Here is a 13805-nt window from a genome sequence, read left to right on the forward strand (position 1 = left end):
GTATGTCTTCCTCTGTGAAATTTCTGTTCATGTCTTTTGCCCATTTCATGATTGGATTGTTTGTTTCTTTGATGTTTAGTTTAATAAGTTCTTTATAGATCTTGGATACTAGCCCTTTATCTGATAGGTCACTTGCAAATATCTTCTCCCATTCTGTAAGTTGTCTTGTAATTTTGTTGACTGTTTCTTTTGCTGTGCAGAAGCTTTTTATCTTGATGAAGTCCCAATAATTCATTTTTGCTTTTGTTTCTCTTGCGTTCATGGATGTATCTTGCAAGAAGTTGCTGTGGCCAAGTTCAAAAAGGGTGTTGCCTGTGTTCTCCTCTAGGATTTTGATGGAATCTTGTCTCACATTTAGATCTTTCATCCATTTTGAGTTTATCTTTGTGTATGGTGTAAGAGAGTGGTCTAGTTTCATTCTTCTGCATGTGGATGTCCAATTTTCCCAGCACCATTTATTGAAGAGACTGTCTTTCTTCCAGTGGATCGTCTTTCCTCCTTTGTCGAATATTAGTTGACCATAAAGTTCAGGGTCCACTTCTGGGTTCTCTATTCTGTTCCATTGATCTATGTGTCTGTTTTTGTGCCAGTACCACACTGTCTTGATGACCACAGCTTTGTAGTACAACCTGGAATCTGGCATTGTGATGCTCCCAGCTCTGTTTTCTTTTTTGAATATTCCCCTGGCTATTCGGGGTCTTTTCTGATTCTACACAAATCTTAAGATGATTTGTTCCAACTCTTTGAAGAAAGTCCATGGGATTTTGATAGGGATTGCATTAAATGTGTAACTTGCCCTGGGTAACATTGACATTTTCACAATATTAATTCTTTGAATGCATGAGCATGGAATATTTTTCCATCTGTGTCTTCCTCAATTTCCTTCAGAAGTGTTCTGAATTTTTTTGGGTATAGATCCTTTACCTCTTCGGTTAGGTTTATTCCTAGGTATCTTACGGTTTTTGGTGCAATTGTCAATGGGATTGACTCCTTAATTTCTATTTCTTCAGTCTCATTGTTAGTGTATAGAAATGCCACTGACTCCTGGGCATTGATTTTGTATCCTCCCACACTGCTGAATTGCTGTATGAGTTCTAGCAATCTTGGGGTGGAGTCTTTTTTTGGGTTTTCTATGTACAGTATCATGTCATCTGCAAAGAGGGAGAGTTTGACTTCTTCTTTGCCAGTATGAATGCCTTTTATTTCTTTTGTTGTCTGATTGCTGAGGCTAGGACTTCTAGTACTTGTTGAATAGCAGTGGTGAGAGTGGACATCCCTGTCTTGTTCCTGATCTTAGGGGAAAGGCTCCCAGTGTATCCCCATTGAGAATGATATTTGCTGTGGGCTTTTCATTAGATGGCTTTTAAGATGCTGAGGAAGGTTCCCTCTATCCCAACACTCTGAAGAGTTTTGATCAGGAATGGATGCTGTATTTTGTCAAATGCTTTCTCTGCATCTATTGAGAGGATCATTTGGTTCTTGTTTTTTCTCTTGCTGATATATATGATCAACCACATTGATTGCTTTATGAGTGTTGAATCAGCCTTGCATCCCGGGGATAAATCCCACTTGGTCATGGTGAATAATCTTCTTAATGTATTGTTGGATCCTATTGGCTAGTATCTTATTGAAAATTTTTGCATCTGTGTTCATCAGGGATATTGGTCTATAATTCTCCTTTTTGGTGGGGTCTTTGTCTGGTTTTGGAATTAAGGTGATGCTGGCCTCATAGAACGAGTTGGGAGGATTCCATCTTTCTGTCTTTCCGAACAGCTTTAATAGAATAGGTATGATTTCTTCTTTAAACGTTTGATAGAATTCCCCAGGAAGCCATCTGGCCCTGGACTCTTGTGTCTTGGGAGGTTTTTGATGACTGCTTCAATTTCTTCCCTGGTTATCGGCCTGTTCAGGTTTTCAATTTCTTCCTGTTTCAGTTTTGGTAGTTTGTGGCTTTCCAGGAATGCGTCCATTTCTTCTAGATTGCCTAATTTATTGGCGTATAGCTGCTCATAATATGTTTTTAAAATCGTTTGTATTTCCTTGGTGTTGGTAGTTGATCTCTCCTTTCTCATTCATGATTTTATTAATTTGAGTCTTCTCTCTCTTCTTTTTAATAAGGCTGGCTAATGGTTTATCTATCTTATTAATTCTTTCAAATAACCAACTCCTGGTTTTGGTGACCTGTTTACAGTTCTTCTGGTCTCTATTTCATTGAGTTCTGCTCAAATCTTTATTAACTCTCTTCTTCTGCTGGGTGTAGGATTTATTTGCTGTTTTTTCTCCAGCTCCTTTAGGTGCAAGGTTAGCTTTTGTATTTGAGTTCTTTCCAGTTTTTGGATGGATGCTTGTATTGCGATGTATTTCCCCCTCAGGACTGCTTTTGCTGTATCCCAAAGATTTTCAATGGTTGTATCTTCATTCTCATTAGTTTCCATGAATCTTTTTAATTCTTCTCTAATTTCCTGGCTGACCCTGTCATCTTTTAGCAGGATGGTCCTTAACCTCCACGTGTTTGAAATCCTTCCAAACTTCTTCTTGTGATTTAGTTCTAGTTTCAAAGAATTATGGTCTGAAAATATGCAGGGGACAATCCCAGTCTTTTGGTATCGGTTAAGACCTGATTTGTGACCCAGTATGTGGTCTATTCTGGAGAAAGTTCCATGTGCACTTGAGAAGAATGTGTATTCATTTGCGTTTGGATATAAAGTTCTGTAAATATCTGTGAAATCCATCTGGTCCAGTGTATCATTTAGAGCTCTTGTTTCTTTGAAGATGTTGTGCTTAGAAGGTCTGTCGATTATAGAAAGTGCTGTGTTCAAGTCACCAAGTATAAGTGTATTATTATCTAAGTATGTCTTAACTTTGGTTATTAATTGATATACTTGGCAGCTCCCACATTTGGGGCATAAGTATTCATGATTGTTAGGTCCTCTTGTTAGATAGATCCTTTAAGTATGATATAGTGTCCCTCTTCATCTCTTACTACAGTCTTTGGGATAAACTTTAATTTATCTGATATAAGGATGGCTACCCCTGCTTTCTTTTGAGGACCATTTGAATGGTAAATGGTTCTCCAACCTTTTATTTTCAGGCTGTAGGTGTCCTTAGGTCTAAAATGAGTCTCTTGTAGACAGCAAATAGATGGGGCTTGCTTTTTTTTTTTGGTGGGGGAGGGCTTGCTTTTTTACCTAGTCTGAAACCCTGCACCTTTTGATGGGGTCATTAAGCTCATTCACGTTGAGAGTTACTATTGAAAGATATGAATTTAGTGTTATCATGATACCTATTCAGTCCCTGTTTTTGCAGATTGTTTCCTTGGACTTCCTCTTTCTTTTACAGAGTCCCCCTTAATATTTCTTGCAGAGCTGGTTTGGTCGTCACATATTCTTTCAGTTTCTACCTGTCTTGGAAGCTCTTTATCCCTCCTTCTATTCTGAATGAGAGCCTTGCTGGATAAAGTATTCTTGGCTGCATGTTCTTATTTAGGACCCTGAATATATCCTGCCAGCCCTTTCTGGCCTGCCAGGTCTCTGTGGAGAGGTCTGCTGTTAGCCTAATACTTCTCCCCAAAAGGTTAGGGATTTCTTGTCTCTTGCTGCTTTAAGGATCTTCTCTTATCTTTGGAATTTGCAAGTTTCGCTATTAAATGTCGAGGTATTGAGCGGTTTTTATTGATTTTAGGGGGGGATATCTCTATCTCCTGGATCTGAATGCCTATTTCCCTTAATTAGAAGTTCTTTTTTTTTTTTTTTTTTGAAATCTTGTGTGGGAGGTGGGGATTTTATTTTTTTTTTTATTTATTTTTTTTAATAAATGAATTCTTTTATTGGTGTGTTCAATTTACCACAACAGAAATAACACCCAGGCTCATCCCTCAAGTGTCCCCCTCCGGGCCCGTCACCCATTCACCCCCACCCCCCGCCCTCCTCCCCTTCACCACCCCAAGTTCATTTCCCCATGAGTTAAAGTCTTTATGTTCTGTGTCCCCCTTTCTGATATCTCCCACACATTTCTTCTCCTTCCTTATATTCCCCTTCACTATTTTTCATAATCCCCCAAATAAGTGAGAAATACACGGTTTGTCCTTCTCCCGATTGACTACTTCACTCAGCATATACCCTCCAGTCCCACCACTTGAAGGCAAATGGTGGTACCTTGTTTTTCTAAGGGCTGAGTAATATTCCATTGTATACAGAAACCACATCTTCTTTATTCCATTCATCTTTCGATGGGCACCGAGCTCCTTCCAACAGTTTGGCTATTGTGGACATGCTGCTAGAGAACATCGGGTGCAGGTGCCCCGCGTTTCATTGCATCTGAATCTTCGGGGTAAATCCCTAACAATGCAATTGCTGGGTCGTAGGGCAGTCGATTTTTAATTCTTTGAGGAACCTCCCACAGGTTTTTTATTCCAGAGTGGCTGCACCAGTTCACATTCCCTCCCACCAACAGTGTAAGAGGTTCCCTTTCGCCGCATCCCTCCAACTTTGTTGTTTCAGCCTTGTTAAATTTTTCCGCCATATCCTCACGGTGTGAGTGGTAATCTCATTGTGGTTGTTGATTTGTATTTCCCTAATGCAAGTGATGCAGAACATTTTCTCAGTGCATGTTGGCCATGTCTAGGTCTTCCTCTGTGAGATTTCTCTTCATGTCTTGCCCATTTCAATGAGGGATTGTTTGTTTCTTGGTGTGGAGTTAATAATTTCTTTATTGATTTTTGGAACTAGCCCTTTATCTGAATAGGTTATTTCAAATATCTTCTCGCCATTCTGTAGTTTCTTGAGTAATTTGTTTAACTGTAACCTGTGCTGGCAAAAGCTTCTGATCTATGATGAAGTCCCATAGTTTCATATTTGCTTTTGTTTCTTTTGCCTTCGTGATGGATCTGCAAGAAGTTAAGTGGCACAATTCAAAAGGTGTTGCCTTGTTCTCCTCTAGATTTTGTGGAGTCTTTCTCACATTAAATCGTTCAATCCATGTTAGGTTTATCTTGTGTAGGTGCAAGAGAGTGGTCTAGTTTCATTCTTCTCATAATGACCAAATTTTCCCACACCATTTATTGAAGAGACAGGTCTTTCTTTCCAGTGGATCGTCTTCCTCCTTTGTCGAATATTTAGTGACCATAAAGTGCAGTTCGTTTCTGGATTCTCTATTCTGTTCATTGTCGCGTATGTGTCTGTTTTTTGTGCCAGTACCACACTGTCCTTGATGACCACAGCTTTGAAGTGACACAACCTGAAATCTGGCAATTGTATTGCCACCCAGCTATGGTTTTCTTTTTTAAATTCCCCTGCTATTCGTCTTTTCTGATTCCTCACAAATCTTAAATAATTTGTTCTAAGTCCTCTGAAAAAAGTCATGGTATTTTGATAGGGATTGCATTAAAAACGTTAATTTGCCCTGGTACATTTGCCATTTTCACAATATGAATTCTGCCAATCCATGAGCATGAATATTTTTCCTCTCTTTTGTGTCTCCTCAATTTCTTTCAGAAGGGTTCTATAGTTTTTAAGGGTATAGATCCTTTACCTCTTTGTTAGGTTTATCCTAGGATATCATAGTATGGCTTTTGGGGCAATTGTAAATGGGAATGACTCCGTAATTTCTCTTTCTCAGTCTCATTGTTAGTGTATAGGAATGCCATTGATGTCTGGGCATTGATTTGGTATCCTGCCACGCTACCAAATTGCTGTATGAGTTCTAGCATCTTGGGTGGGGCTTTTGGGTTTCTATGTAGAGTATCATGTAAGTCGGCGAAGAGGGAGTGTTTGACTTCCCCCACTCTTTGCCATTTGAAATGCCTTTTATTTCTTTGGTTGTCCTGATTGCTGAGGCTAGGACTTCCCATACTATGTGAATAGCATTGGTGAGAGTGGACATCCCTGTCTGGTTCCTGATCTTAGGGAGGCTCCCATCTTCCCCCATTGAGAAGATATTTGCTGTGGCTTTTCTAGATGCTTTTAAGATATCGAGAAAGTTTCCCTCTATCCCTACACTCTGAAGAGTTTTAATCAGGAATGATGCTGTATTTTGTCAAAAGCATTCTCTGCATCTAATGAAATCATATGGTTCTGGTTTTCTCTTGCTGATATTTTAATCACATTGATTGGTTTTACGAGTGTTGAACCCTGCCTTGCTCCCGGGGATAATCCTACTTGGTTCCATGGTGAATAATTTTCTTAATGTGTTGTTGATCCGATTGGCTAGTATCTTGTTGAGAAATTTTTGCATCCATGTTCATCAGGGATATTGGCTGTAATGCTCCTTTTTGGTGGGTCTGTGTCTGGTTTTGGAATTAAGGTGATGCTGGCCTCATAGAATAGTTTTGGAAGTACTCCATCTCTTTTCATTCATTCTCCAAACAGCTTTATAGAATAGTTATGATTTCTTCTTTAAAAGACGTTTTGATAGAATTCCCCTGGAAGCCCATCTGGCCCCTGGACTCTTGTGTCTTGGAGTGTTTTTGATGACTGCTATAACCCGCTTCAATTTCCTCCCGGGATATTGGCCGTTCAGGTTTTCTATATCTTCCTGCTCCAGTTTTGGTTAGTTTGTGGTTGCAGGAAAATGCTACCATTTCGTCGAGATGCCTAATTATTGGCGGAGAGCTGTTCATAATATGTGTTTTAAATCGTTTGTATTTCCTTGGTGTTGGTAGTGATCTCACCTTTCGCATTCATGATTTTATTAATTTGGTCTTCTCTCTCTTCTTTTTAATAAGTTGGCCTAATGGTTTATCATCTTATTGAATTTCATTCAAAGAACCAACTCCTTTCTATTGATCTGTCCACCAGTTCTTCTGGTCTCAATTTCGTTGAGTTCTGCCGAATTTTTAATTACTCTCCTTCTTCGCTGGGCGTCGGTCGATTGCTGCTTCTTCCTAGCTCCTTTAGGTGTAAGTTTGCTTTTGTTTTGGTCTCTTTCCAGTTTTTGAATGGGATCTTTGTATGCGATGTATTTCCCCCCAGGACTGCTTTTGCTGCATCCCAAAGATGTTGAACATCTTGTATCGTCATTCTCATTAGTTGTCCATGAATCTTTAATTCTTCCTGCATTTCTGTTTGACCCTTTTATCTTTTAAGCAGGATGTCCTAACCTCCACGTGTTTGAGGGTCCTTCCAAACTTCTTCTGTGATTGAGTTTTAATTTCACAAGAGGCGTTATGGTCTGAGAATTGCAGGGACGATCCCAATCTTTTGGGTATCGGTTCAAGACCCGACTTGTGACCCATATGTGGTACTAGTCTGGAAAAATTCCATGTGCACTTAAAGAAATGTGTATTCATTGAGTTGGATTAAAGTTCTGTAATATCTGTGAAATCTATCTGATCCAGTGGTAATCCATTTAAAGCTCTCGTTTCTTTGGAGATGTTGTGTTTAGAATACCTTTGATAGAAGCGGAACTTCCTCTCACGGTAGAATTCCAGCTGTCTCTCTTTAAATCTCAGCCGATTTCGTAGATTTTTAGGATGGTTTTGAAGGTTATCTAGGTAATTTGTTGGGACAGGTTGATTGGGGACCCTACTACCTCCGCCATCTTGCCTCCTCCAAGTAGAAAGTGCTAAGCTATGATTTGTTCAAAATCATATTCTGGACCTCTGTCCCTTTCAGCACCCTGGGGAACCCCAATTAAACATAGATTTTTTTTTCCTTCTGAGGCTGTCATTTATTTCCCTTAACCTATCCTCATGATCTTTTCATTGTTTTTCTCTTTTTTTCTTCAGTTTCTCTCCTTGCCATCAACTTGTCTTCTATGTCACTCACTGATTCTTCTACCTCGTTAACCCTCATTGTTAGGACCTCCAATTTGGATTGCATCTCATTTAATTTTAAATTTTGGCCTGATTAGATCTAAATTCTGCTGTCTTGAAGTCTCTTGAATCCTTTATGCTTTTTTTCTAGAGCCACCAGTAGCTTCATAATTGTGCTTCTGAATCGGTTTTCTGACATTGAATTGTAATCCAAATTTAGTAACTCTGTGGGAGAAAGTACTGTTTCTGATTCTTTCTTTTGTGGTGAGTTTTTCCTTCTAGTCATTTTGCTCAGTGCAGAGTGGCCAAAACCAAGTTGTACTGGGAAAAGGAGAAAAAGAGAGGAAAAAAAAAGGGGGGGGACAACAAACAGAAAACAAAAAACAAGGGGGAGTATCCTCTGATTCTATATACTGTAAATCCCTTGACTTCCCCTGGAACTTTCCAGCGCTGCTTGGTCAATAACTTGCTTTTCCCCTGTCCTTCCAGCTGGTCTTCTGGGGCAGGGGCCTACTGTGCTGATTCTCACGTGTGTGCACCTGGGGGAGCTGCCCAGCCCCCTGCCAGGTGCATGGCTCAGTGGGAGCTGTTTATCCTGTGTGGCCCCTGCTCAGTCCCAGGTACAAGGTGACACCAGAAGGAACAACAGTGGCGGTGGCCAGCTCTCCAGCTCTGGAGTCAGCTCCCGCAGTAACTACCACAGCTCCCCAGTCCACAGGGGCCTGGATGCTCCGCGGGCGGGGAGCGCCCATCTGCACAGCTTGGGGCCACCCGGCAGTAGGAGCATCCTTGCTGCCCTGTGTCCTCCCGGCCTCTGCCTGTCTCGGGGGGAGAGCTGGATCTTGGGCTGTGTCCCCCAGCGCCCGCTCTGGGGCCTATGCCGCTGGAATTGTGCTCCCGGGGCCATGTGGCCCCCTCTGCGGGGAGCCGCTGCTGGAGCCGCCGCCTGAGCTGCCCCCTGCTATTCATATTTCTTTTGTGAGTTATCTGTTCAAATATTTTGTTTGTTTTTAATAAGTTATAAGACTTTTGTTTCATATTCTGGACATAAGAGCAGGATTGCTCTTGAATAGTTCTTTTCATCTTATTTCATCTGAGAATGTTTCTTTTTCTCTTTTACCCCTGAAAGGTATTTTCATATTTTCCCTGGATGTGGAATTCTGGGTTGGTAAACTCTTGAAGTGCATTAAAAATGTGGTTATTCTGTCTTCTGGCCATCATTGTTTCTCTTTAGAAATTCATGGATATTTGCATCATTGTTCCCCCATATGTAATGTGTGCTTTTTTTTTTTTTTTCTCCTTCTGCTTTCCAGAATTCTTTAGTTATCTTTGGATTTTAGAAGTTGGGCTATTGTGTTGAGGCAATGTTTTCTTTGATTTTTTTTCTGTATGATTCTTGCTAAGTATCTTGAATTTTATGTAAATGTATGCTTTTCACTAAATTGGGGAAGTATTTTGCCATTCTTGCTAAAGATATTTTATCTGTTGCAATCTCTCTTCTCTCTGTGGGACTCTAATTATACTATAGTAAATCTGTAGATACTGCCTACAGGCACCTGAGACTCTGGTTTTTTTTTTTTTTTCAATCTTTTATCTCTATTTGATAGGTTAGGTAACTTATATTGTTGTATATTCAAGTTTACCTTTATCATCTCTATTCTGATATTTAATCTATCTAGTTTTTTTTCACTTCAGATATTGTATTTTTCAGTTCAATGATTTTCAATTGCTTCCTTTTTCTACTTTCCATCTCTGTTGAGAATTTGTATCATTTCATTCATATCAAATGTGTTTTCCCTGACCTTATGAAGCATAGATAAAATAGCTAGCTTAATATCTTTGATAATTCTGTCTTGAGATTGGCATTTGTTAACTGTTATTTTCCCTTGAGAATTCATATATTTTCCTAGTTGTATGTTGAGAGATTTTGAATTGTATCCTGGACATTGCAGATGTTATATATTATAACCCCTGGGTCCTGTTGTAAGTCTCTGAAGCATTATTGATGTTGAAATTAATTATGTTCAGACCCTGAGTTCTCTCTCATTTTCTGTTATATCAATTTTATTTTTTTTAAACTTTCTTTTTTTTAAACTTTCTTTTTTTATTTTTTTTAATTTATTTATGATAGTCACAGAGAGAGAGAGAGAGAGGCAGAGACACAGGCAGAGGGAGAAGCAGGCTCCATGCACCGGAAGCCCGATGTGGGATTCGATCTCGGGTCTCCAGGATCGCGCCCTGGGCCAAAGGCAGGCGCCAAACCGCTGCACCACCCAGGGATCCCCTGTTATATCAATTTTAAAAACATAAATATGCATATCTTTCTACTTGACTTTGGAGATCTTATAAGAGCAGTATTTCATTTATTCACCCAGTCACTTTAGTAATTTAGGATTCCTCTTTTTCTTCCCTCCACCCCCGATTTATTTCAGTTCCAGTATAACACTTGATAAAAAGGGGAAAGGTGTTCTCTTCTGATTAGCCTACTAAGAAGTGCTTTGTGCTTTCTTCAGTTCACTTCTGATCTCACCTAGAAGATCAAAAGTGTTGCAGAGAGTCTTCTAATTTTGGACGTTTTCTCTCAGCCACCCTTAATGAACTTATCCTGCCAGGTCATTCCTACTTTTTCTTTTGTCTTTTTACTCGTATTGCTTCTTTAATTCCATGTTCAATTTAATCAGGCCTCAAGGGTGCAGAATTGCATTTAAATCAGACAGTATTAATCCTACTCCCCACTTCCACCTAATCCTGACTACCTTTCTAGTCTGGTTGTAGAGCCTCACATCTAACCTCTGATGTGTCTGTCCCTCACTAGCTCCCAACTGCTCTCTCAACTGATGTTCTTGCCTTGCTTTTCTTTTCTAACCATCTAGTAGAGACACAACTCTATAAGTTATGCAGTCTTCAATTTTTATCAAAGCTTTTACTGCTTTTTGTTTATAACAGACAATCACATTTGGATTTTGAACCCATGCTAAAAATTAAATTATTCATGAAATACTTGATGCTTCTAATGGTTCTGGCTAAAACAAACTTCCAAAAACTTTCCTTTTACGTAGCTATATATTCTTCTGATTATGTAAACAAAGACCACAGCTCTTCAATATTCAAACTGGAGTTGTCCTTTAATACAAAGAGTTTCTGCTACTGGTGAAGAAAGGAGAGTCACCAAGGAGCACTATCATTATTAAGAAATCTAGCAAGACTTCCTTATTTATGCATCACTAATTCCCTTGTATTTTTTTTAAAGATTGTATTTATTCATAGACACAGAGAGAGAGAGAGACAGAGACAGAGACAGAAAGAGAGAGAGAGGCAGAGACACAGGCAGAGGGAGAAGCAGGCTCCATGCGGAGAGCCCGACGTAGGACTCGATTCCGGGCCTCCAGGATCACACCCCAGGCTGCAGGCGGCGCTAAACCGCTGCGCCACGAGGGCTGCCCAATTCCCTTGTATTTTATTTTTTTTAATTTTTATTTATTTATGATAGTCACACACACACACACACACACACACACACACACACACAGGCAGAGACATAGGCAGAGGGAGAAGCAGGCTCCATGCACCGAGAGCCCGACGTGGGATTTGATCCCGGGTCTCCAGGATTGCGCCCTGGGCCAAAGGCAGGCGCCAAACCGCTGCGCCACCCAGGGATCCCAATTCCCTTGTATTTTAAGAGAAATAATTACTTTTAGAAAATAAAACATGGTAAGAGGAACCATTTTCAGAATCCAGAAGAGGGCAGCCCGGGTGGCTCAGCGGTTTATCGTCGCCTTCAGCCCAGGGCCTGATCCTGGAGACCTGGGATTGAGTCCCCACGTTGGGCTCCCTGCGTGGAGCCTGCTTCTCTCTCTGCCTGTGTCTACCTCTACCTCTCTCTCTCTCTCTCTCTCTCCCTCTCCTTAATAAGTAAGCAAATAAAAAAAATCTTAAAAAAAAAGAATCCAGAAGAATCTACGAATAGCTATTTTATGGAAGAAACACCATCCAAACCCAGCAGTGCTTAGAAAATGCATATGAGCAGTAAAGCCCAATAAGAGCTTGTTAGCTGGTTTTCCTTCATTGTAGTTCTAAAGGCCACCTTGATGTTTCCTTAACCAGGGCTCAATGGTGATCTTAACACACCTTGGAGGCAGCAGTGTCTAAGCTCTCTTCTCATTGGCCAGCTCTTTTTTCACCCTGTCCTCATTTCTCTTCATTCGACCAGCTAAGACATCGTATTTCAGATGTTCTCACCATCTTCTCAAACTCAATACATTCAAAACTTAAGCTTATGATTTTCCTCTTTATCTCCTGTTCATGGAACCACCATTTTCAGTGCTCCAAGCTTCCTGCTGAGCCTCATAATTTCTTATTGCCTAGATGTTGCTGGAGCCTCTAAACATTCCTTTGTGGTTCTCTTGTTCTTTGTCACTGCCCTGGTTGTAACCCACTTAGTCTTGCTCAAATGGTGGATACAGGCTACACTCTCCGGCCACTCCGTCATTTCAAATGTACCATCTTGTTACAGCATTCCCCAGAGAGAAAACCCTAATGCTTCACAAAGCATCCTGGTGTCTCCTTCCTTACCTGCTTGACTTGTAGGCTGACCATTATCAGGCCCCATCCACTCTGCTCTCTCTCTCATCCCTTCCTTTGCTCCTGGTAGTGCCCTTTCTTCACTAGACTGCTGTGTCAAGCTCCCATACTCCCTGCTCCACACCCAACCACCACTATGCATATGAAAACACTTCATAAATTGGGCCCCAGCCCAGAAATGAACCTATTTTTTACTTCCAAATTTTTATTTAAATTCTGATTAGCTAACATATAGTGTAATATTGGTTTCAGGAGTAGAATTCAGTGATTCATCACTCACATATAACACCCAGTGCTCATCATAACAAATGCCCTCGTTAATACCCATCAACCATTTAGCCCACCCTCCACCCACATTCCTCCATCAATCTTTGGTTTGTTCTGTATCCTTAAGAGTCTCTTATGGCTGACCTCCTCTTTTTTTCCCCTACCCAAACAGATGTTCATCTGTTTTGTTTCCTAAGTTGCACATGAGTGAAACATAAGCTGTTTGTCTTTGGCTGACTTATTTTGCTTCGCATAATACACTCTAGCTCCATCCATGTTGCTGCAAATGGCAAGATTTCATTCTTTTTGATGGCTGAGTAATAGTGTGTGTGTGTACACCTTTTATTTATCCATTCATCATCAGTGGACATTTGGGCACTTTCCATAGTTTGGCTTGTTGTTGATAATGCTGGTATGTATTGGGTGCTTTGAATATGTATTTTTGTATCCTTTGCGTAAATACCTATTAGTGCAATTACTAGATCATAGGGGATTCTATTTTTAGTTCTATTTTCTTTTTGGGGAACCTCTATTCTGTTTTCCAGAGTGGCTGCACCAGTTTGCATTCCCACCAGCAGTGCCAGAGGATTCTCCTTTCTCTGCATCCTTGCCAATATCTATTATTTTCTGTGTTGTTAATTTTAGCCATTCTGATAGATGTGAGGTGATATCTCATCATGGTTTTGACTTGTTTTTCTTTGATGATGAGTGATGTTGAGCATCTTTTCATGTGTCTATTAGCTATCTGGATGTCCTCTTTGGAAAAATTCATGTTCTTCTATTTCTTACTGTATTATTTGTTTTTTGCATGTTGAGTTTGATAAGTTCTTTATGGGTTTTGAGTACTAACCATTTATCAAATATGTCATTTGCAAATATCTTCTATTCTATAGGCTTTTAGTCTTGTTGATTGTTTACTTTTCTGTGCAGAAGCTTTTTATCTTGATAAACTCCCAATAGTTCATTTTGCTTGTATTTCTCTTGCCTTTGGAGATATGTCTAATAAGAAGTTGCTGTGGCCAAAGTCTGTCTCTTTTAAGAGGTTGCTGCCTGTGTTCTCTAGGATTTTGATGGTTTCCTGTCTCACATTTAGGTGTTTCATCCATTTTGAATTTATTTTTGTGTATGATGTAACAACGTGGTCCTATTTCATTGTTCTGCATGTGGCTGTCCAATTTTTCCAACACCATTTGTTGAAGAGACTGTC

The sequence above is a fragment of the Nyctereutes procyonoides genome, unplaced genomic scaffold (assembly GCF_905146905.1).
Source record: "Nyctereutes procyonoides isolate TBG_1078 unplaced genomic scaffold, NYPRO_anot_genome, whole genome shotgun sequence".
In the NCBI taxonomy this organism is placed as follows: Eukaryota; Metazoa; Chordata; class Mammalia; order Carnivora; family Canidae; genus Nyctereutes; species Nyctereutes procyonoides.